This window comes from Girardinichthys multiradiatus, chromosome 21 (genome assembly GCF_021462225.1).
Source record: "Girardinichthys multiradiatus isolate DD_20200921_A chromosome 21, DD_fGirMul_XY1, whole genome shotgun sequence".
Classification (NCBI taxonomy): domain Eukaryota; kingdom Metazoa; phylum Chordata; class Actinopteri; order Cyprinodontiformes; family Goodeidae; genus Girardinichthys; species Girardinichthys multiradiatus.
The window spans coordinates 5,895,191-5,921,329 of record NC_061813.1 but is presented as its reverse complement, the minus strand read 5'-3'; the positions used below and the strand labels follow the sequence as shown (position 1 = coordinate 5,921,329).

Sequence of the window (26,139 nt, the reverse complement as noted above, 5' to 3'; positions counted from 1 at the left end):
AGCGGATGAACATGTAATACGAACAAAACAAAAGAGTAACACCAGATAGGAAAAGGTCATTGAAACAACATTGGTATTGCGTCAGGCATTTTGGTTGAATCAACATTGATGTACTGGAATTGAAACGGCATCAGTCTTGCTCGTTATGTTCAATGTTGAAAAACCTGTTAATCTTTCATCGATCTGCATTGAAACAACATCAGATTGACAAGAATTGTCAAGATTGAAACAATGTTGAATTTTCAACTCCTTATCAACATTGAATCAACATGCATACAACATAATTTCACACTGAAATCTGATTAATTTTACATTGAAATAATGTTATGTCTTTAAAGCCTATTCTATAATAGTTAGTATGCCTTATAAAAACTGAAAATCACTGGTTGAAATGCAGGTTCACACAGATTACTTAAGAGTATACTAAAACACAACTGGCATATCTTCAGTGGAACCCTGTTAGAACATTGGCAATGAAAAAGCTTGAAATAAGCAACAGGTATAATGCTGCAAGTGTGTAAACAACCCTGTTACTAGACTTTAAAGAATACTCTCAAAACAGTCATTCCTTATTTAGGCTTTTATTTCAAAGTTTAATTTAACAACAGTACTTAAAAGGTACAAACACTGTAATCTCAAAACTGTCATTTGTTTTTTTAAACTTTGATTTAAAAATAACTAGTACATACATGTACAAAACAATGACATAAGAACAAATAAGTAAGACATACAAGCAGCCTTAACAGTTTATAGAGAGAAAGATATTTACAGAGGTTAAGTAATATTAAAATTGCATGCAAATCAGAACATGTTTTTGAATCTCTAAATGTAATGAAAAAATTTCACATTGAGTTTATGATGCAAATGGTTGCAAAGATTCAAGTAAGATGCTGTCAGTCATTAATTTTCATTTCTCACTTTCCTTTTTATGCCATCTTTTCGTTCTGGTGCATATCGGAGCCATCTCTTCACAACATCCCCAAAGGTGAAGTCTGACAATTTCCGGTCAAACTGACGGGCAGCTGCTGAAGAATGAGCAAATAAAGACTTCTTAAAGTTAAATTTAATTTCAAATAATTTGAAATGAATCATTCATATTTTAAGTAAAAAAGTAGGGCCACATTTGAAAATAATATATTATCTGAAGATTGTATGGGCGACCGGTGTACATTATATTGGACCATCTGTCATCACTCAAAAAAAAAAAAAACAGCTAATTCGTCTTGTAGTGAAACAAAACACAAAAAATGGATGTATCCAGACTAAAGATGACTCAAATAAACCTGTAATTAGAATATCTTACTGTTCAATTAAACAGCAGATAATATATCAGGGCGGAGAGATTTTACCCTTCAAAAACATTTTGATGGGTAAAGATTCAATTTAAATCTATATTGACACCGAGTGGAAGAAACATCTGTGTTCTATAAGGCAAGAATTTTATGTCAGAGCTAATGCTAGTAACAAAAAACAACACACAAGTTAAACAAATAGTGCGATCTCTTCAATTATTGGCGGCAAATTTGAAAGAACCAGGAAATAAATAGTCCAACATGAGCTCCCGGAGACGTCCAGCAGGAGGAGTGAAGAGCGCGCAGGGAGATCCAAGTCCGTCAGGAACAACGAAGAAGAGTGCATCCAGGGAAGAAGAGAATATCCAGCGAAGAAGAGAGTAACCAACGAAGAAGAGATTATCCAGGGAGAGGACCTGTAGGAGGATAGAAGAAGAAATTGAATCCCATCAGAAAAAATCGAATCCCATCAGAAACGCGCTACCAACAGCGCGGAGGAAAACGGCGCTTTGCAGCGACATCGGCTGGCCAGTCTGTTAATGAGGGTACAAAACAAAACAAACACATACACACATACGTACATGCGGCCACCAGCCGTAACATCCAAAAACGTTCACACAACTAACCATTTACTATTCTACAAAAAGAGGTTCACTAATAATCAAAAATAAAGATATGTGCTGGAGGGTAGATGGAGATCAAACCAGCAGTTTATGGACAAATGAGAATAACACAACAATTTGGATAAATTTGGAAAGATTATCAAATTTGAGCGCAACCGCTCATTGCGCTTCCACAGTTTTCAAACAGCAAATCAAAATAGTTCAGCATAAAACACTTCAATCAATATTGCATGCAACAAGTTAATACCTTGGATTAACTAATGGTGCTCCTAATTCACCTTAACTATGCCTCACCCTGCCCAGACCTTTTAATAGACCTATCCAATTTAATATAAAAATAACAAAATTACTTTGATGTCGATTTCTTCTCTTCACCAGTTGAGTATGGGCTATAGGTCTGAAGAAAAAAAACAGGGGGGAACCAGAGTGTCACACGTCCATCATATACTCAAAATGGTCAACTTTTCATCCGTCCAAAACGGATAAAATATGAGGAACTGTTGCAGTCGACTGAAAAACAAGGAGGAAACTCGTCTCCAACGGAAACAAACCCTCTGTGGGATTTACCTGTGCCTGGGTTGCATTTGTCTTTGCATTTGATCTTCGATCGGGATATGAATCTTCTGATCTTCTTGTATCAGACAGATTTCCAGTTTTCAAGCTCTTCCAGGAATGACCAGAGTGGAGGAAAAGTAAACCTGCCAGCAAGCTTCTATTTCACAAGAGATGCCCCCTAACGTCGTACACTACAACTGAAAATTGCAGATAAAAGTTTGTTTCCTCTTAATTTTATAAGCCCTGATGACATCTGCTTTGATGCTACACAGTAGAGTCGTTTAACAGACCAAAATTGCGGGTGTGACCCCAAACACATTAATGTTCAAGTTCAGAGAATAACACCATGTTTTTCCCACATGACAACTTTTGATTGTGTGCTCATCTGCCTTGTGTTCTGTTTTTTCTTTTATGCTTTTCTACATATATTTATTGACTTTGGAAATGAAAATTTGTTTTTAAAACTTGATTTACAATCCCGAACATGAGAGAAAACGTGGTAAGAATGATAACATATCTTTAATTCCATAACTAAATTTTTTCTCATCTGTATATAAAAACTGAACATATTACAAAATGTATAATGCCAGGCTCAAACTTAACATGTTGCGGCTGCGGTGCTGCTGTGGTGCAGGCGGCGCAAGGAACCCAAATCATTAAAATCAATGTGTACACGGGGTCAAAATATGGCCAAAAATGGGCTTTGTTTAAGAGAGACTTGCTAAATGTTTGAGCTAATTCTCGAGTGAACTCCCAGGCCCCACGTGAACTTCTGCTCTTGGGACTGCCATTTCCACAACCGGAGCCGGGCTGAGCTGGCCGCAACGCAGTCTGAGTGGCTTTCTGTTCAAGACAAGTGCAAGTTCTGAAAATGAAGTCCTGTTAATACATGAACAAAAACTCCACTATCTCCACCCAGAAAGCACCGCACCGCAGCTGCACCACGTTCAGTATGAGCCCGGCATCAGAGTCCATTTTGTAGGCCGATTATCCTTGACCTGGGGCAAGACGGTAAAAGGTTCTGGAAGAAAACCCAGACATCCCACTCTCTAGCAGTTCTACAGGCCTCACAGAATTCCCACCCCACAAGCTATTTATAGTGCCTCCAGTGATTTCTGGATCTGTCCCAGGGTCTCTTCCTAGTGGGACATGACTGGAGAATCTCCAAAGGTAGGCATCTATAAAGCATCCTAATTAGATCTCCCTTCCATGCGCAGGAGAAGAAGCTCTACTCTAAGCTCACCTCGGATAAGGGAGTTCCTTAAACTATCTTTGAGGTAACGCCCACCCTACAGAAGCAGAGTAATAATAGCTGCTTGTATCTCTGATCTCATATTTTCAGTCATGATTCATATCTCATGACCACAGTTTAGGGTTGGAACTTAGATGGACCAGTAATTAAGAGCTTTTCTTCACCATGACAAACCAGAACAATGCCTGCATTATGTCACATGAGACTTCAGCCTGTCCATTAGTCTCCCGCTCTTTCCTTTCAACACTAGTGAAGAAAATACTGCAGACTTTGTTTCAATTAATTTGGCATTAATATTATGCAAAGCACACCTGGTTTATTCCAATGTTTTTTATTTACATGTCGACCGTATGCGCAAAACTGCTGCAGTATATTACTGGAAAAGCACCACTATTTTCCACTACTAAACAAGGCAGGTCCTCAAGCTTCACAAGAAATTTGGGTAACTAGAGTGACTTGAAAAACTATTCACCCATGGCATTTTTCATTGTTTTGTTGCCTCACAACCTGGAATTATGATGGACTGTTTGAGAGTTTGCACCATTTCATTTGAACAACATGTCTACAACTTTAAAAATTAATTATTTTTTTCACTGTGAAACAAATAGGAGAAAATAACAGAAAATGTCAGCATGCATAACTGTTCACCCCCCTAAAGTCAGTTCTTTGTAGAGCCACTTCACAGCTGCAATTATAGCTGCAAGTCACTTTAGAGACTGATCTTCCCACATCGTGCCACTGGGATGCTTTTTGCTTGTAAACAGCAATCTTCAAGTCTAACCACAGATTCTCCATTGGATTGAGGTTTGGACTTTGACTAGGCCATCCAAACAAACTTAAATGTTTCCTCTTAAACCACTTGAGTCTTACTGCAGCATTATGCTTCAGGTCATTTTCCTGCTGGAAGGTGAATTCCCATCCCAGTCTCAAATCCCAGGCAAACTGACACAGGTTTTGCTCAATATCCCTGTATTTAGCACCATCCATCTTTCCCTCAACTTGGAGTAGTTTCCCAGTCCCTGCTGCTGAAACATATCCCACAGCATGATGTTGCCACCACCAAGTTTCACTGTGGGGATCATGTTATTGGGGTGATGTGATGGGTTTGTGTTTTCCTTGGTGGTCTAAAAGTTAAATTTTAGTCTTATCTGACCAGAGCCTTGTGGCAAACTTAAATCATGCTTTCTTAATATTAACACTAAGTAATGATTTTTATCTGGTAACTCTTCCATGAAGCCCAGCTCTTTGGAGTATCTAGGTTATTATGGTCCTATGGATAGATAGTCCAGTCTCTGCTAGGGAACTTTGCAACTCCTTCAGGGTGACCTTTGATCTCTGTGCCGCCCTCCTTGCCCAGTCTATGAGTTCTGGTGTGTGACCCTCTCTTGGCAGGTTTGTTGAGGTACTATGTGCTTTCCATTTGAAGATGATGGATTTGACAGTGCTCCTGGGGAACATCAAAGATTTGATTATTTCTTTATAACCCCACCCTGACTTGAACAACTCAACAACTTTGTCCCTGACTTGTTTGGAGAGCTTCTTGGTCTTCATGGTTTGATGTCTTTTGCTAAGTGATGTTGCAGCCTCTGGGGTCTTTCAGAAAATGTGTGCTTATACTGCCAGATCATGTGACACTTTGATGTCACATATGCTCATGCTAACCTTCTGTTTTCTTTTTTATTCTTAGATAGATAGATAGATAGATAGATAGATAGATAGATAGATAGATAGATAGATAGATAGATAGATAGATAGATAGATAGATAGATAGATAGATACTGTACTGTAGAGACTGTACAGTTTGATCATGCAACATCAGTATTTTTCACAAGGTCTTGGACTAATTTACATTTTATGAAAATTCCCAGAGAGAATGAAAAATCTTTAAGACACCTAGGGTCTTAACTTAATTATGAATCATATCCTTAGATAAAATAAACTGTAGAAGAAAATAAAAAAAACATTTGCAATAGGCATTCTTCCCCCAAGACCCTTGGAATACTGTTTTTATTTGACAGCATCTCAACATTTTTCCTCAGGTGTTAAGTACAACTTTGTATCATATTTACTCTATCCATTTTATGGCAGGTTCTCTCTTTTTCTTGTTAAATACTTGAAATCAGGTTGCAGTGCTGGTGGTGTAGGGGGTTAAGCACGTAACCCATTTACAGAGGCTTTTGGTCCTCAACACGGCCGTTCCGGGTTTGAGTCCTGCCCCTGACGATATATGCCGCATGTCTTTCCTCTCTCTCTCCCCCCATTTCCTGTCTAACTACTGTCAAAAAAAATACTGGAAAAATAAAGGCCACTAGTGTGGCAAAACAAAAACAAAAAAACTTACCAACACTCATGAGTACACATATCCAAAGCAAACTCAGTCCTTGACCATCATTGGCAAACTGACCATGATTTATTCTAGGTTTTTCTGAATCAGTACAGCTACTGCCCTCTAGAAACAATAAATATTTGATGAGACATTGTTTTTTTAGGAAAACATGGTGATTGCAAAATGATTGTTAATTAATTTAATGATGATAGTAACGGACTGCAGGGTGGTTGTCGCCTGTTGCTTTGCAGAAAGAAGGATCTGGGTTCCAAGCCAGGATCTTCTTGCATGCAGATTGCATGTTCTTTCCATGCATGTATGGATTCTTTCCAGGTACCAACGTGTACTGTGCATGCATGGTTGTTTGTCCTGTGTACCTCTTTATTGCCCTGTGATGGACTGATTCAGGCTGTACCTGACCTCTCGTCCAATGACCACTGGAGATATCCACCAAACCCTTGTGACCTTGGATGGATGGATGGATGGATGGATGGATGGATGGATGGATGGATGGACGGTTTGTTGGATGGACAGACGGCCCCCACCCCTCCTCACATTTTTCCCATCTCTACTGTGTTTCCATCACTCTGTGAGCTTTAGCACCTTGGTCATTTTTTTCTTAATCGCATGTAGGAATCAAGAGCAAGGACAGTCCATCCAACTAGTGTAGCACACAGCATAAATGCATGGAATATGCATGTAGTTACTTTTTTTGTAACCTGTACATTGACAAATTAGGAATATATTTTTGTGCCACTGTTTTTAATTAAGTGATTTATTATTAGATTTTATTTCTGTGGTTACATTTTGGATGTAATTTTCCATAATTAATATGCACTGAGGCTTATGTACAGTAATAAAGAACAGTAATAATTGAGAAATTTAAATTAATTTATTTGATCAAATCAACATCATTGTCTGTCAGCTCACATACTAAGTTTTAGAAGAAATGCGGACAAGGGATCTATAGCTCACTGTGATAAATTATGGAGGAATAATTGAGTTACTTTGAAATAATTGAGATTATTCTGGCCTAATACAATCTGTATACCAGCAAGACTTTTTGGTGGAAATTTGACTTGTTTAAGCTGAAGCATAACATTTACAAGACCGCAAGGATAAGTATCTTGTTATATAATAAGTTTATTCAGGCTGGGTGACACAAAAACTCTCTGATATTTTCTTTTTTCCTCTCTAATAACTTCGTGTCTTATCTGTTACACTCTGCTTCAACTGTTTCATGCTGTTTTCTGACTTAACTTGGGCTTCCTGTGATCATGAAAGGCCACTTATCACGCTAAGCAAAACTAAGCTGAAATGAAACGATAAAAAAAACAAGTTTCATTTCTCACCATACATGCAAAGTCATTATTAATTCAAAGACAAAAAATACACGTCTGACTTCAAGGTTGCTTGGGTTGGAAAATATTCAGATTGCAGAAATGTGCTACACAGCTGAAAGTGGAATCACTCAGCCTTTATCACCAAGTTGCCTTTAAATAAATCTGCATTCACGACACCTCAGAGATGGAAAATTTTACCTGTTTCACTTCTTTTTCCTGCTTTGCTATAGCCAATAAAATCACAGTAACATGGCTTACTTCACTACACAAAGACAATTGTTATTAGGCGTCTAATTAACTTCCTTCTATTGTTTTGTATGATAAAAATGAAGAGTTTCCAAGTATTAACAAATATTTTCAGTTTATTTTAATTAAAACAATTTTTCAGAAAAAAGCAACTCACAATTGTTAAAATTTATAAAAGTAAAAGTTTTTTAATCTTTAATTTGCAGATTTAAAAACATTGTTTTTTTTCACCAAGTCAGCCTGTGGTATATGTATTGTAAGTGTTTTCTTGGTTTTATAAAAGTAGTGTTTCCTGGCAGGAATGTTTTTTCAGCTATAGCCTAAGAGCCTCAGAATGGTAGTTCTCATGTCCTAACTCATCAGCTATGACAGCAACACCACATACAATATTTTCCACATATTCACCTCTGCCTTGTATGTGAAATCTTATGTGTTGCCTATAGTGTTGCTACCATCTGAGGCAGCTATGAGAAATCCAAAAATTGCTTTGCTTTCTTATTTTCAGCACAGACACACAATGTGTCGCCATGTGTTAGAATTTAATCTTCCAACATTTCTGAGCAGTAAATCATAGCCTAAATTAGATTAATACCAAATCTAAAGACATGTCTCTTTTAATTACAAACACACAAAACAAACTAATATAATAATATGCGATTTGTGTGTTTTGTTGTAGAAAACTTTACCCGTACTTGTATTCATACTTATTTTCTTCCGCTTATCCAGGACCAAGTCGCCGGTGCAGCAGTCTCGGCGGAGACGCCCAGACTTCCAGCTCCTCAGACTCCTCTTCCAGCTCCTCTGGGGGAAGCCCAAGGCACTCCAGGCCATAGTCCCCCCAGCATGTCCTGGGCCCAAGCCACAGAGGAAAAGTTTACATGTTTTCTAATTTTAAAAAATAAGGTAGTTAAGTTTTTAGTATCAGTTTTTTTTAACCTGTTAAGCCCTAAAAGGTTTTAGAAGCAATGTACGGCCTGAAATTATATAACCTAAATAAGTCAAGTATAGCTCCACAGTTAAAGGCTAAATTCAAACCTTTGGTGCCTGTATAAATGTAAGACATAATCTTTTTTTTTCAGTGGAACCACTATTGCTGCACAATGTCTGATTTATTAGTGATTAAACAAAGAAAATTCTAATTTCTTGAGCCTCACCAAAATTTATTTCTAAATGAACATTGCAAAATCCATGAAAATCCTTTTGAAATCCTAGGTGAAGCCTCAGGTTGTATTCATCAACATCTTGATATATAAAAGGGAATCTGGTCAAATAAAAGTCCTAATTTCCAGAGATGGTGAAAAATGAGCATTTCTCTGCTCATGTCGGTACCACTATGCTTAGGCTTAACAGTTTCAAAGCAAAATTATATAATCTTCTGTTTGCTGTACTATGTAAACCAGTTATGAGGACCTTTGACAGTTTGTTACCAGTCACACACACATAGTCCTGTACAACATGTTGTTTCAGTGTGTGAACACTGAGAAATTAATTATTCGTGTCCTGCTATAAGTAGTTAAGCACCTCAACAATTTACAAATCCCACTGCTTTTCCACCATTAATATGCAATGCACTGAAATTGTGCATCTGCGGGTAAGAGGGTTCTGGGGGGTTTCTCCACCTCGGTGCTAGGAGGTCTTGCTGTGATGTGATTTGTGCGGGCACCACAATACCAGGGCGACCAGACTTCCGGCTTGGCCTGCAATGGGGAACGTGGCAGTGCTGGTTATAGGTTGTGCCCTGCATCTCTCCTTGTGCTTCTTTGGCCTGAGGACTGCTGCTCCTTTAATTCATTGCTGAGCCAGGCATATGGCTATCGGAAACAAAAAAATGGGGAAGTGTGGAGTAAGTGGAAGTGAGGAAAGTGTTTGTTGGGTGTGAAAACTTGTACCTTGTGTTTATCACTCACGAGTCTTGTACATTCCGTACTGAACTCAGCATGTGAGCCTGAAGGCCACGCTGAATGCTGAATCGCACCCCTGTTTCTTGTTTCTACTCCCACTTTGAAAACACACACACACACCCGAACTGTCAGCATATAAATAAAGAAGGAGGGCGTCAACACTTTGTAGTTGCACTGCAGAGTGTTGCTACCTCTTGCTGCAGAAAGATAACAGAGACTCTGTGTCGTTCCTCTGAGTTGACTAATTAATACCTAACATTAAATTGGTGCTTCGAGATTCTTAAACTAATCTAATCTTGTCTTTTGCAGCGTGCCGATGCCGAGGAAGCGCCACCACGCAGCCACGCCTAGGCTTGGTGGCTGAAAGCCCCGATGTGTAAATTCACATCAGGCCGGTGGAGTTATTGCTTCGCTCGACGCCAGGTGACTCTTGGGATCCGGAGAGTCACCTAGAAGTCAGCTCAGAGGTGAGACGTTTTGTTTAATATTAAAGAAAGATTATTACAAGTCGCTGGTAGTGTCTCGCCATAAGGAGACAGCAATTGGAAAGGTATTATCCCACTGGAAAGGGATGGAGATAAATTAGGTAGGATCCCACCGTAAGGGGATCGCAAGCAACAAGTCGTTGGTTGTGTCTCGCCGTAAGGAGACAGCAATTGGGAAAGTATTATTCCGCCGGAAAGGAATAGCGATAAATTAGGTAGGATCCTGCCGTAAGGGGATCAGAAATGACTAGGTAGTATTCCGCCATAAGGGAATGAAACTAAGTGTTGTGAAAATAAGTGTTGAAAAATAGTAGAGCTCATAAAATGAAGCAGGTTAACCTAAAACAACTGTGGGGTAATTAAAATACTAACTGTGTGACTGTGTTGTGTGTGTTTGGAGGACTAAGCATTTTGAAAGAATCATAGCAAGATTCTGCTGGTCCTGTGTTTTCTTTTGCCCGAATAAAATTACGTACCGACGATCACTACGAGATACAGGACGGGTTTCATCCCTGAAAATTAACACCGCTGCGGTATAGCCACAGTCGAAGGTCATGTTAATGTCCTCTCTGTGATCTCATGTCAGTGAACTTCTATTCGGGACATTCATAGTTTGAAGAAAAATAACAAAGAAAAATGGGTAAGGGGTCGAGCAAAAGCTCTGATTTAAAAGGAGATGTAAAGTTTATGGAAAATTATGTGAAGGGGGCAGAAGAAATATGTAAACGATGGCATAAAAAATACGGATTTTCAGGTAATTTAATTATTACTGAAATCCTAAAACTACACGGGGATCTTAAACTGGAGATTATGCATTCAAAAGATTCAAGAGAGAATCAAAAAAAACCTTGCCAGATTATAATTTCAAAGGGGACCCTTCAGTCCCTGCGTGCACACAGTTGATAAAAAGATTAAAACAAAAAGATGAATTAAAAAACAGCAAGAGCAGCCTTTAACTGACATAGCCATAATACTGAGGCCTTAAGAAAAGCACAGAAAAAAAAACTTTCAGCTTAACTGAAAACAAATAAGGGGGGCGGACTGCCACCCATCTCAGTTTAGAATACCAAGGTAGCCCCAAATTATAATGGTGTTATACTACCAACAATACCATGATAAAATGCAAAAGATTCGTTTTACAGGGAAATAATTCCATATTTGGCTCAGATTGTGTGCATTCTTGATTTTTCCTAAAAATCAAGAATGGTAAAAATTGGCTAAAGTCTGCAGACACAAAATGAACCTGGATTGAAGCTCTAACTATGCTTATTTAATCTGAGATCCTCTCCAAATGCAACAGTATGTCAGTCTACATGAGATACTAACAACTTCACCTACTGGTATAATATAAAGATCTGATTGAATATGTGAAACAAACAATGATGAAAGTTTTTCAACAGGCGATGCTCATCCAGGAGGAAGACAGTGTTCCTAGGAAATGCAGCTCATTCATTAACAATCAATTTTTCTCCTATAGGTGGAAGTTTTGCTGACTAATCATAGGCTGGATCTATGAAACATTATGTGCACAGACCAAATGACCAAGGTTCTGACTGACTTATGAACCTCACTGACCTGACAATGATAACATGACACCCAACAGACAACACCTTTAAGGTGGACCCCACTAAGACCACCTTATTGATTCTTGGTGAATAAAAAAGAATTGAAGCGTTCAAAACAGACCTAGTGGAAACAAAAGGGGTTATGAGGAAACGATGTACATTTTAAGTATAATAGAAGTCAAATTATGTTCAAATTTTTGCAAATAAAAATTACTCTGATAGAGAAATAAGTAAGTAGTGTGTGAATGTGTGTGAATGGGAATGACTGATTTCATTGTAATGCATCTTTGAGGGACCTTACAAGCGCCAATAAAGGTCTGATGTTCTGATGATCATTGCCAAACTTATATCTTAATAAGGTTTCCAGAATCTTTTCTGAAAAATCATATAAAGATAGCAAAGGTTCTACCTGTATTGAAAATACTGATAACCATAAGAAAGTTCATAGACCCGTCTTCAATTTTTCATAATTATTTTACAAACAGGGTATTTAAACTTTCATGTGGCCAAATGTCTGTATTTGACTTTCTGTTTTCATGAAATAAATGTCTGTTTCATGTTATGTGAAAATTAGAGTCCTCAACATTACCATAATAATATTAGGTCAGTTCTCTATGGTAAAACAAAAAGATTTTAACAGACGTTTAGACTTTTTCCAGTCAGGTTCAAAATGATCGAATTACACTCAAACTTAACACAAGATGAAATGAACCTTAACAGAATTACTGGACTGGACTGAAATAGAGAAAACTTGAGTTAATTGAAACAAACTTTAGTTACTTGAACTAAATACAAAGCTGACTGAAACTGTACGGTGTATCTATAAAACTGGGTAAGACACACTAAGATTATAAGATATAATATGACCTTCATTTTTGTGTTCATCAGTGACTGAGGTTTTATTTTAAATAATAGCAACTACCAAAAATAGTGATCTCATTTTTAAATGTAATAAGGACTTACTTTATAAAAAATAAAATAAAGTCCCCAATAAAATAAGATATGATAAAAAAGAATAATAAGAATTTGGAAAAACAGAGGCTTTAAAACCTCTCCAGGAACAGCACTGACACTGTCGAAAGTAGATCTTAATACAGGAATCTGGAAGCTCACTCTAGGGTGGACAGTCAAAGTCCATCCAAGGACACATTTAGATGAGGAAGAGTGACAAATACATGGCTTAGCTGAGATCAAAGAGAGCAACATCCACCCTGCCCTAGCTGCTGTCCCACCTGAACTGTGGTCCCAATCATCGACAGATGTAGGGCTAATAAAGGGGTTTCCACCATATAAGGTTAAACTAATATCTGAAAAACGACCACTGTTCCACCAATACCCTTTAAAACCAGAAGCTGAAGAAGGTATCAAGCCAGTAATACAAGATATGTTGAAGTCAGGAATATTAAGAGAAGCACCTGACGCTACATGCAACACACCTATTTTTTCCTGTGCAGAAAGCCAGCACAGGAAAGTGGAGAATGGTCCAAGACCTCCGACAAATAAATGATATTGTAGAGCATGCAGCTCCTGATGTCCCAAAACCCCCACACATTGTTGCATTCCTTAACTCCAGATAAGAAATGTTTTTCTGTAGTGGATCTCAGCAATGCTTTTTTCACCGTGTTATTACACGAGGAATCACAGCATCTATTTGGCTTCCAATTTAAAGGTAAAAAATATACCTACGCCCGATTACCTCAAGGTTTCAGTGAGAGCCCTCATGTCTACACACAAGCATTGAGATACTCAATGAGTACCTGCATAATACCTGAGCACAGTCAGATCCTGCTATATGTGGATGATATCCTTATAGCCTCTGATACCAAAGAACACTGTGAAGAAGCCACAGTAATGGTTTTAAAACACCTCCACCACACAGGACACAAAGCTTCTAGAAACAAACTGCAGTTTTGTAAGGAGGAAGTGATTTATTTGGGACATATGCTATTACAGCACGGCCGCTCCCTCCTAAGCAGCAGAAAAACAGCCATACAGGAAGCCCCAAAACCGCGAATTAAGCAACAAATGATGTCCTTTCTGGGACTGTGTAACTTTTGTAGAGAATGGCTGCCAGACTATGCAGCCATTGTCCAACCTTTGCAATCTATGATCTATGGCAAAGACATGACATTAAAAGATAAAATCACATGGACTAAGGAGGGAGAAGCAGCATTCACAGAGCTAAAAAATCTGCTTCAAACAACAGTCACCTTAGCTCTGCCAGATTATAGTCAACCATTTACACTTTGTGTAGACGCCAGCCAGGGTTATATGAAAGCAATATTAACCCAACCATTCGGATCCAAAGACAGGCCTTTAGCATTTTATTCTAAAAGTTGGATCCGGTTGCAGCTGGATTTCCAGTCTGTCTGCAGGCCTGCACAGCAGCAGCAGAAGCTGTGAAACAGACAGCTGAAATTGTGCTGTGCCGCCCACTTACACTGAAAGACTCACAACAATCTGCACCAGCTGCAGAAGTTAAATCTTGGCTGAATAGAGGGGCCATAAAAAAAAGATGACATTTATCATTTGGAAAATAAACCAATATTACCAAATAATTTATACAAGACAGCAGCAGCCCATGTGACACACAGGGTTTTCCCATGTGTCAAAAAGGAGGGATGATGCACCTATGATAAATTCTTCTGACTATGCAAAAACCTTCTGTAGGTCATGCATCATCTGCTGTAAACACAATCCATAAGGGAGACATGAGACCAAAAAGAGGCCAGTTTCCAGCAGCAGCACACCCCTTTCATACCATACATATGGATTTCATAGAATTATCATGGTCAGGGGGAAATAAATATTGCTTAATGGTCATAGGTGCCTTTTCAAAGTGGGTCGAAATATACCCTGCAAAGCACTGTGATGCACTCACAGTGGCAAAGAGTTTAGTGACACATTTCTTCCCCACATATGGTATCCCACAAATCATAAGATCAGATAATGGGACTCATTTTGTAAATAGTGTAACAGAACTATGTTCTAAAGCATTAGGGTTTCAGTTAAAGATTAAGGAAAAGAATGGAAGAAACAGGGAGGCCATGGCCCGAATGCCTATCCCTGGTTAAATTATGGATGAGAATAACTCCAAATCAAAATGGTCTTACTCCATTTGAAATAGTACATGGCAGACCTTTTCCGCTCCCATCAGAAATAGATGACATAGGAAAAGCACAACAGGAAATATCACTAGCTGAATGGATGAATAAAATGCTACAAGTAAAAGAAACACAGTTGTCCAGTAGTCTGCCAGTAAACTCTGCTCCTATTCCACAGAACAACCTGAGGCCTGGAGACCTGGTCCTGATTAAGACACTCCACAGAAAGGACTGGAGCACCCCTCACTGGGAAGGGCCATACCGAGTTCTCCTGACCACACCGACAGCTCTAAAAATCGCAGAGAGACCATCCTGGATCCACAAGAGCCACTGTAAGCCAATATTACCGTTACAGGAGCCAAACCAACCGACGGGGTAACAGGGGAAGACAGCTACAAAGGGGCTGGTAACCCATAGGGCTCAGCATCTCAAACCGGTGATGAAAACAACTGATCTGTGCCCAACTTAGCATGGCTTTTTGTAACATGTGACAGGACTGATAAGCCTGAGCCTAACTCTGGTAGCAGGACTCTTTCTCTGTTTAAGGCAGGATCCACAGGATGCAACATCACACGAGAAGAGATGGACACTGGACGGCTCTCATCTTAGACCTCTAAAGAGAGGAGGAGGACATCTGTTTCTGCAGAACTATTGGTATCGTTATGTGTACGAAACAGCTAAAGCACAAAATAAAACAGACTGTTATGTATGTTCTATCATGCCAGTTCATTCCCAAGGCCCTACAGTATATGTGAGAAAAATTTATTTCACAGAAGCCTTCTCAATAGGACTCTGGGGGTATGCGAAACGTATACATTTTACTGTTCCCGGTCAAAACCTGATGGAAGGAGAAGGCATCCAAGTGGTTGGTAAGGACAACAAAACGTACACATATTACAACAATTCTCTTGCATATGCAGCATTGATCCAAGTCGACACCACACTGGACCCAAAAAACAGATGAGACAGAAAAGGATTATTTTACCGAGCTACAAAATAAAGACCATTACTCCTATGATGACATGTTGTAAATGAAAATATCTTTGACGCCTGAGTGTATTCATGATTGTACTTCATAAAATGACCTTATAGCAGACAATCGAAAGAAGTTGCTGTTTAAGTGACATGAGAAAAAGTATAATGATGACATGAACAAGGCTTGTTTTAATTCCTTTACTTTTATTGCATTTTATTTTCTTTGATTTATTACATTGTTTTATTATTGTTGTACTCTACCATGGTTGGTGGTCACCTTGGACGGAGGGGCCGTGTGAGTATTTTCCCACAATATAATTTGCTTTCCCGTCCGTGGGTTTTTCGCTCACACAGAGTGTTTTCTTTTTGCTTGTATCTAATCATGACTTTATTCATGATAAAAAAGGAGGGACTGTTGGGTGTGAAAACTTGTATCTTGTGTTTATCACTCATGAGACTTGTACATTCCGTACTGAACTCAGCATGTGAGCCTGAAGGCCACGCTGAACGCTGAATCGCACCCGTTTCTTGTTTCTACTCCCACTTTGAAAACACACACACAGACCCGAACTGTCAGCATATAAATAAAGAAGGAGGGCGTCAACACTTTGTATTTGCACTCCAGAGTGTTGCTACCTCTTGCTGCAGAAAGATAACAGAGACTGTGTCGTTCCTCTGAGTTGACTAATTAATACCTAACAGTGTTGGTTAATTGCAATTACTGTTGCCCATCCATTCATCCATTTATGTAAAAACGAATTGGTATATCAGTTACTCAACTAACAAAAAAAACATCCTTTTTGACTTTTTCCCAATTTCACTTCCTCAATTATCTGTTATTGACGAAAATGTGGAACAAACCAGGTGACAACAGTGTGTTCTTAGAGCTCTTTTCCCCTGACTGCTGGACATGGTGGAGGGATTGCCGCTGTCTACAGTGACAATTTTATATGCAGACTTTTGCCTTCATTGACTTATTCTTCTTTTGAACAACAGAAGATGTTTGTGACTGAGCTCACACATACTCTTTTATGTGCAGTTGTTTACTGCCCACCTAGGTACAAAATGGTTTTTATTCAAGAATTTTCTAGCAGATTCAATTCCTAAATATGATCATCTTTTAATTTTGAGCATTTTAGCATTCATATTTGTTGGCCTACTGTAGTACCAGAGATTTGTTAAAGAAGCAAAAACCTGTATTTTTTCCTTCATCTGCTGTTTGTCCTGGTGCTGCTGGACCTCAACGCTAGTCTTTGATACTGTTGATCATACTGTGCTTCTGTCTCAATAAAGTTGCTATGTTGGTATCCATGGCTCCACACTTAAATGGTTAACATCCTATCTAACTGACAGGTCTTTTACAGTTATGATAAAAAAAGGTATATTCCTCCAGTTTTCCTCTGTTATGTGGGGTGCAGCAGGGTTCCATTCTTGTTCCCCTCCTTTTTTTCCTTTTATCTACTGCCACTCAAAGCGATTATAACTTGGCATCACTTGTCTTTCCACTGTTATGCAGATAATCTTCAGATGTACCGGTCTTCAAAACCAAGTGACAGTCATATTCAACACTCCCTCCCTGATTCAGTAAAACAGTTGTTAAACCAAACATTTTCTGTTTATAAATTAACAAAAGACCAAATGCATTTTGCTCGCTGAGGATGCAAACATTTATGCAATAAATTCTAAATTTAATGACATTGTAACATATCTGGGGGGTGTTTTTTGACAAAGATTTTAAATTCCACAAACATTTTGATTCATGTGTCAAATCAAGCTTTTACCACCTTCATCTTTTAGCTAAAAAACTTTTTTTAAATTATGCTGACCTTGACCTGACCAAAGCGTGTATAGCCACACTTTGGTCTGCTTAAGAATTGATAACAGAATTGCTTTTTTTATGTCGGTGTCCCTTAATAGGCTTCAGTTGGTCCAAAATGCACGTTGAATGTTCGGAAAAATAAATATAAACATGGGGTGACCTGCCCTTTTCAGTTGCAACACCCGGACTCTAGAACCAGCTCCTTCTGGATCTGTGCTCAATCTGGGACATGAGCTTATTTATATCCAAATTCAAGACATTATCATTTAGGAAAGCATTTAACACCTAGTAGCTCTGTGGCATTTTGTTCCAGATTTTCAAATTTTATATACTTAATTTTAGCTGTTTATCTGTTTTTGCAAGAATGAATTAAATAATTAATAAGTGAATGAATTCTGCTTACTAGCGGAATGCCTCAAACTGAATGTCTGGTCATCACAGGACTATGATCACCAGCATGTCAAACAAACAAAATGAAAGTTTGGGAATGGCAAAGTCAGAACTGAGATTAGATCTTAAACGTGCCATTTATGCTTGACAACCCTCCTAAGTGACTTAGGAGGGTTGTCACAGGACAACTTAGTCTGTGTGTATCCTGTGATACAGGACCGGTATCAAAGGGCGGCCCTGCCAGAGTCCAACATGCACTGGGAACAGGTCCGACTTAGTGCCGGCAATGCAGACCAAACTCCGGCTCCGCTTGTACAGAGACCGGATGGCCCTTAATAAAGGGCCCCCGATTCCATACTCCTGGAGCACCCCCCACAGGGAGGGACACAGTTGAATGCTTTCTCCAGGTCCACAAAACACATGTGGACCAGTTGGGCAAACTCCCATGAACCCTCGAGTACCCTGTAAAGGGTATAGAGCTGGTCCAAGTTTTTTTTGTCTGATATTTAAAATTGCTTGATGATCTAAAACATACAAGTGCGAAGAAGTCGAAAAAACTGAAGAAACCTATTAGGGGGCCAATTCTTATCACAACACTATGCCTTATCCACACCTGTGTGCATGCACATCAGAAGTAACCATACTTGCCTTTGAGATGAAATGTGGTAATTTTGCATGAAGAAGGTGAAGTTTGTTCTAAAACTTTCTGTTTACACAGTGTTCATCTGACATTCAGTGCAGTATATTGATACCAGGGAAACTGGGGTTGGTTTATGTTTGTCAAGTCACAAACAGCAGCTGTTCAATTCAAAGTTTTATAAAACACCAGTTATGAATGTGTTTATCAGAACCTGCACAGAAGTGATAATATCGCTTCTAACTTTGTAAACTGTTGTAGTAATGTCACCTGAAATTGCATTTGGTCTTAATGCAGCCAAATGCAACAACCAAATGCAAAAACAGTTCAGCAGTCGGTGAGAGGAATAAAGAAGAAGACTATTACAAAAATGGTAGAACCCCTCCATGCCACGATGCATTTAATGGCCACAGACCAACTGCTTCAACTGAAGTGCCTCTTTTTAGTTTCTTTGTGAGAATGGACATGATCAAGATTTCCCCACTGATGTCACATTTGCTATATTCCTCTGAATTCAGAAGTCTACTCAGAACCTGAAAAATGCCTAAAAATGGCAACCTAATTAACACATTGAAAACATGAGGCCAGGGATGCTAGATAATGTAAGAAAAGGGTGCACTTATTTACATGCGTGAAGGAGCATAAATAGGCTTTTATGGCAGTTGATGCATTTTGTACTACTTAGATCAAGGATCTTAATGGAAACAATTTGCTGCCATCTAGGGGTCGAATGTATGACTAATTATGCCTAATTACACTAATGTGGATGCTAAATACCTATTTAAGTATATGCTTGAAAATAAAAACTAATTGCTAAGTTTGTTATGTAATTGTAAATACATTTAGGTAGTAGGGCGTAACGCTTAGGTTGGTCTTCACAGTTCTATGATTTACTAGTCACTTCTAAAAGAAACTGTGTGTGCTCATTTGATATTTTAACACTTCTGACCTTGAAGCTTATATAGCAACCCCACAATGCAGGATGCAACAGTGTTATTGATTCACTTTAGCAACTAAGATTTCCCCAGCTCTAAGAAAGCCTGAAAACAGCTGATGTCCCCCCCTCCATCTCTCAGTTTCAGCTATCACAGCATCACTGTTCAGTTGGTGCGGGAACAAGGTGAGGTGTTAACAGGAACAAAAGATAGCGTAATTGCATCTCAGCAAACACAAAGTGCCCATTCACATTGTGAGTCATACTCACATGGTCTGAGTATCAGGTCATTTGTCTCTTTTTATCTCTGTCCTTTTCAACAGGGTGGGGTGGCAAAAGCACACTGGATGGGTTGGAAATGGTGCAAACAATTACAGTTCCTTTGTCAATATGGTAGATGCCATTTCATCAAATAAGGGGGTAATTGCAATAGATGACTCCATCAAATAGGAGCTTGCAGAAAATAAATGGAATGTAATAAATCTCTGCATGCTTTGCTGGGAGGAGGACAGAGGGGTGTCAAGTTTATGGCCAAGTCCTGTTAGAGTTCGAGAGTGCAGCATATCCAGATTAAGGTTTGTTTTGACAAAATTTGTCTGAGGTAATAGCTGCATGTGTTTCACCCCACTCACATCTGTCTGAGGAGGTGGGTCGATATGATGTATGAAGCTGTTTGCCAGGACTGAGCTGGGAAGAATGGAGCCGTGTTTCACTCAGCAAACCCCTTCCAAGACAGCGCTCCACCGTTCCACCTCCCAGAAGTATCCGCCACGCCCTCGCTTGAATAATTTTGCCATCTGTTGACAATGTTTACACGGCCGGTGATTTGTCATCACAAACAGCAGGGCAAAAATTAACAAACTTATTTATTAGACAAGCTGTGTTTGCACAGAGAAAAAGCCACTGACAGATTGCTGTTACGGAAAAAGGTGAGGCAGTAGCAGATATGCATTACATCTCTCAAAGCCTAATGTTGAACAGGGCAGCATCTAATACATGTAAATAATAGCCATATTTCCAATGCCTCAAAAACTTTGACACTTTGATAGCAAGTATTGGTTTCATGAATTGAGATGGGCTTTTTCTGTTAGCAGAAGCTCGGTGCCTGGAATTAAAGTCCTGTGAGCACAATGCTGTTTGCACTTTCCAGAAGAATGTAGCTGAGGAAAGGTCAGACAACAAATTGAAATCCTGGCCCAATATTAGATGTAAAGTGAGAGCTGAAGTGTGGAATGATTTAGAAAAAAACGGCAAGGCTGAGAAGTAATGAAAAAGAAAAAAAAAATGCAGAGTGAGTCTCGATGGGCATTTGAAAATCCTTGGAGAGCTAGAAAGTGTCTTCTAAAATATGGAATCGCTCCCAAAGGGCCATTCCTGAAGGATAAAAAAACTCATTTTGTATGTATAACTTTGAAAAGGTCGCAAGAAGAGCAGACGGGCATGAGAGAACTTGTGAACCATCAAGAGAACAGAAAAAGAAGAGGCAAAGCACTTAGTTCTGAGGCTTTCATATTCTCTTAACACTTTAAAGGCCGAGAGGCATAGTTGTATTGTTTATGTTTCACTGTGTGCATTTAAATTGGCATATGTACTTTATTCGGCTCTTTATTGAAGCAGAAAGCATTATGGGATATCAACATGTCAACAGTAAAGGATAAGTTCTAAATTATTCTTTTTATTCTGAGCTTATTTTATTCTAAAATTTCTAACCTATATAATGAGCAATGATGTAACCTCCGAGGACCTCAACATACTAAGAAATATAAAATTTTTCAAAAATAAATTAGAAGTGTACTTTAAATATGGTAAAGCCTTAAACATGGGTCTGAAAGTGCACACACTTCTGTTAAACGTCCAGTGTTTGGTGATGTAAAAACATGACATAACGTTTTTACAACTCTTCAAAAACCTGGAAAATGTGGTCGGTACAATTAATGTCGCATAAGTGTATATCCCCTTAAACTAATACTCTGTTGAAGCACCTATTGATTCAACATCAGCATTCTTTATTAGGAATATACCGGCATTGTACATTATCCATATTTGCCCACTCTACATTGCAAATCTAGCAGATTGTAAGGACATCTGTTCCGTCCCAGGTGACCCATCAGATTTTCTTTCAGATTTAATTCTGGACTGTGGCTCTGCCAATATTTAGTCTTTCTGGTGAAGTTGTTCTTTGTTGATCTGGATGTATGCTTGGACACACATTTTAGCTTCCTAACAGACACTTCAGGTGTTTATCACTTTTTAAGAAACAGAACTCTACAGTATGATGCTGCCACCACCGTGTTTCCCTGCCATGTTTTTTAATAACTGTAGTGTTGTCTATGCCAAGCAAATCCTTTCGAACTTTGGCCCAAAAGTTCCAGTTTAGTTTCACAACTTTTTCGCACAAGGTTTTGAAAGATTTTAGCTAGACCTGGATGTTTTCTTTGGAAGAAAGGGATCCTGATTTGAAATTCTACTCCCTAGCCTCAGCCCATAGAATACAACAGCACCTAACAGAAATTCCTTCACCTCCTTCAGTGTTGCCATCAGAATGTTAGCAGATACCTGCATAGTTTCAATTTTATCCTCTCAATAATTCTGGAAAAAACATCCAGTTTTCCTTTATGTTAAAGTTTTTCCACACTTTCATGACTGTATTTTCTGCACCATGTATAATCAGGTTCACCTGACTGATATGTTTATACAATCACATTACTTTTGATCTTTTATAACCACTTTGGAAACTATTAGTTTAGCCAAAGGATGTGGATGTAAGGAAAATCCATCTAGGACATTTTATGTTCATTTACAGTTATTCAGATTCCCTGCAATATGGCAGATGTCTACCCAAGAGGACGGAGTGAATTAAAAACATGCTTCAACAAGTAACAGATGAAGGTTAGCACACTCTTGCATCTGGGATCAAAATATTTCTCACAACAGATTTGTTTGTTTTGCAGTTGAAGAGTACAGGATAAAAGTTAAAATAAAATTGGAAAAGTATTTATTTCATTTTGTTTTGCAAGTTTTTTGACACTAGTGGCCTTCATCCACATTTAGTAGAAAGAGGGAACAGAGGACTATTTAAGCTTAGGCTACTGACATCATCATGTACAAATCAGCAAATTTTAGAATTCCAGAAATTCTAAGATTTTTCTTAGAATGACATCACAAGGAGCTACTTTTAGTGTGAATACGGGCCCAGGTGTGCATTTAAAGCCTGTGAGCAGTGGTACAGGAAATATATTTGACAACAATGGCTTGATGATTAGATAGTAGTAGTGGCAAGATTAGGGAGTATTTCAAATGGAATTTAGAGACAGTGGTGGAACTGGACGTTTATACAAGGAGTGTCCAGAGGGTGTGCAAAGCCTTGTCAGGGGGTCCATATACTAATGAAACAAAAATATTCTGTTATACTAACTGTGAGGTATTATTCAAGTCAACTCAGAGGCAAGAACGATACACTTCAGTTTTACTTGCAAGGGTAGCCCACTTTGCAGTGCAAACTACAAAGTTTTGACACCCTATCTCTTTATTTATATGCACAGTTCAACAGACAGTACAGACAGGGTGTATGTGTTTGTGTGTGAGGCTGAAAGGAGGCTGGTTCTCATGGGATGCAATCCAGCCTAGTGTGTGAAATAGATAACGGTGATCCCACACACAGGAGGGTTGCATACCAGAGCATGATACAAAGCGGAGTGCAGGTGCCTTGCAGCACAAAGTTTTTACATGAGTGATAAGTCCTCGCACCCATCCAACAGTTCCTCCTTTTATCACAAGTAAAAACATTTAATATAAAAACGAATAAGAAAAATACTCTGTATGAGCAGAAACCCACGGATGGTAAACAGATTATATTTTGTGGGAAATACTCATACGGCCCCACCGCCCTCGGCGACCATTAAAAGTTAAATGTTGATCAATACTTGAAATCATAAACATAAAAGAATACTTGAAAACATAAAAATAAATAATCAATACTTAATGAAAACTGAAACATAATGTGGCGACTGTGGCTCAGTAGGAAGAGTAGTTGTCTTGCAATCGGAAGGTTGTGGGTTCAATTCTAGCTTCCTCCTGCTGTATGTTGATGTGCCCCTGGGCAAGGCACTTAACCTCAAGTTGCCTACCTATCTGCAAATCAGTGTATGAATGTGTGTGAGTGCAATTGGGTGAATGTGGCTCTAGTGTAAAGCGCTTTGAGCGGTCTGTATGACTGGAAAGGCGCTATATAAATTCAGTCCAATAAATTTAATAAAGGAATTTAAAAATCTGCCCTGTTTATGTCATCATTGTACTTTTTCTCATTTCACATAAGCAACAACCTCTTTCGATTTTCTGCTGTAAGGTCCTTTTATGAAATACAATGTATGAGTACACTCAGGCTTTTGATGTGATTTATTTACAACATGTCATCATAATCGTCCCCTTCATTTTCGTGCATTTCTACCTGGTTCAGTGTTGCATATGCCACCGTGACTGACTGAGTTACTATTTTTTGTACCATGCATTTGCAACATGGGATAATACATATTGACAGGAGACACAGAAGGCCCATACATGCTATTACTGCAACTAGGAGAACCTTAAACAGATTTATCCATCCCCTGTGAGCATCCAATCTAACCAAGGACCAGTAATTTTGCAGAAATGGGTGTGCGTCATGTCCTTCCATCAGTGGTTGGAGATGGGTCCCGTCTGTTGTCCACCTTTTCTGCAGTGTCCTCTCCCCTGGATCCTGTAGTGATAGAAGAATAAGTACTGCTGCCAGTACAAAGCTCAGGCTTATCAGTTCTGTCCACATGTTACAGAGAGCCATTTTATAAGTTGGGCGCAGATCAGCTGTTTTCTTCACCGGTTTGAGACACTGGGCCCTATGGGTCTTCCAGTCCCTTTGTACCCGGGCTTCCTCTGCTACCCTGTCGGTTGATTTGGCTCCTGTAACGGCAAAACTGGCTTACAGTGGCTTTTATGGATCCAGGATGGCCTCTGTACTATTTTCAGAGCTGTGGGCATTGTCAGGAGTACTTGAAAAGGCCCTTTCCACCGTGGACTGCTCCAATCTTTCCTGTGGAGTCTCTTAATCAGGACCAGGCCTCAGGTCGTTCTGTGGGATAGGAGCAGAGATTATCGGCAGACCACTGGACATTTGTGTGTCTTTTGTCTGCAACATTTTATTCATCCACTCAGCTAATGAAGTTTCCTGTTGTGCTTTCTTTATTTCATTCATGTCAGAGGGCAGAGAAAACGGTCTGCCATGTACTATTTCTTTGAGAATACGAATTTACATCAGCGACTTGGTGTCATGTGATCTCAGGCTCAGAATATAGTGGGTGGAGCTATACAATGATGTACAGTAGGTGGCAAATGGAGTAAGGCCAGTTTGATTTAGAGTTATTCTCATCCATAATTTAACCAGGGATAGGCATTCGGGCCATGGCCTCCCTGTTTCTTCCATTGTTTTCCTTAATCTTTAACTGAAACCCTAATGCTTTAGAACATAGTTCTATTACACTATTTGTAAAATGAGTTTTATTATCTGACCTTATAATCTGTGGGATACCATTTGTGGGGAAGAAATGTGTCACTAGGTTCTTAGCTACTGTGAGTGCATCACAGTGTTTTGCAGGGTATATTTCAACCCATTTAGAAAATGCATCTATTACCACTAGGCAATATTTCTTCCCCTGTGACCTTGACAGTTCGATGAAATCCATGTGTATGGTATGAAATGAGTGTGCTGCTGCTGGGAACTGTCCTCTTTTGGGCCTCAGGTTGCCCTGTGAGTTGTGTTTGCAACAAATTATGCATGATCTGCAAAAATTATTTGCATAGTCAGAAACATTTATAGTGTAGAATTGATGTTTTACCAGATGTGACATATTACCCCGTGACACGTGGGTCTTCCCAATGTGTCACTGTAGCCGCTGTGTTGCATAAATTGTTTGAGAGGATTGGTTTATCTTCTATCTGATAGATGTCATCTTTTTTCTGTGCTCCTCTCTTTAGCCAGGCCTTTATTTCTGTCTTGGGTGCTGACTGTTGGGCGCCTTTCAGCACACCTGTGTCTATAAATAGCAGATCTGACATTTTCTCTTTAATAGGTTGAAATGAGTTAGTTCTGTCCCTGATGATGTTTTAAAACCTCTATTTTGCCAAATCTTAGCATGGTGATGTACTGATCCGAACACGTATTGGTTGTCTGTGTATATAGTAAGTATTTGTCCCTCATGTAATTCACATGCTCTTACTACAGCATATAATTCTGCTGTTCGGGCTGAGCATGTATTGGGTAGAGATTTAGCTTCTATTATTCTGTCGATGGTTGTTACTGCATAACCAACTTTATTCTTTCCATATTCATCTTTGTATGCTGAGCCATCTACAAACACAACACATGAATCTGGTATAAGGGTTTGAGAAATGTCTTGTCTGGGTTTTGTGCCTTCTTCAACTTTTGCTTTATAAGAATGGGGTTTACCATCTTCTGCAGTAGATATTAGAATACGTGGATTTAAGGGGCACATCTTTTTAGAGTTATGTTTGGCTGTGATAATAATAGCGATGTCAGTGTGATATGTCTTGCATGTAGCGTCAGGTGCTTCTCTTAATATTCCCTGACTTCAACATATCTTGTATTACTGGCTTAGTACCTTCTTCAGCTTCTGGCTTGAAGGGGTATTGGCGGACTAATG

General features: G+C 39.0%; 1 long non-coding RNA gene across 1 annotated transcript; it reads left to right on the top strand.

Moving 5' to 3' along the window:
• The first annotated feature begins 1,704 nt into the window (after nt 1-1,704).
• On the top strand, nt 1,705-16,974 carry LOC124858219. Its single transcript, XR_007035776.1, has 4 exons — nt 1,705-1,837; nt 8,364-8,540; nt 9,848-10,005; nt 14,871-16,974. It is a non-coding gene; the product is annotated as an uncharacterized LOC124858219 (long non-coding RNA).
• The last annotated feature ends 9,165 nt before the right edge of the window (nt 16,975-26,139 follow it).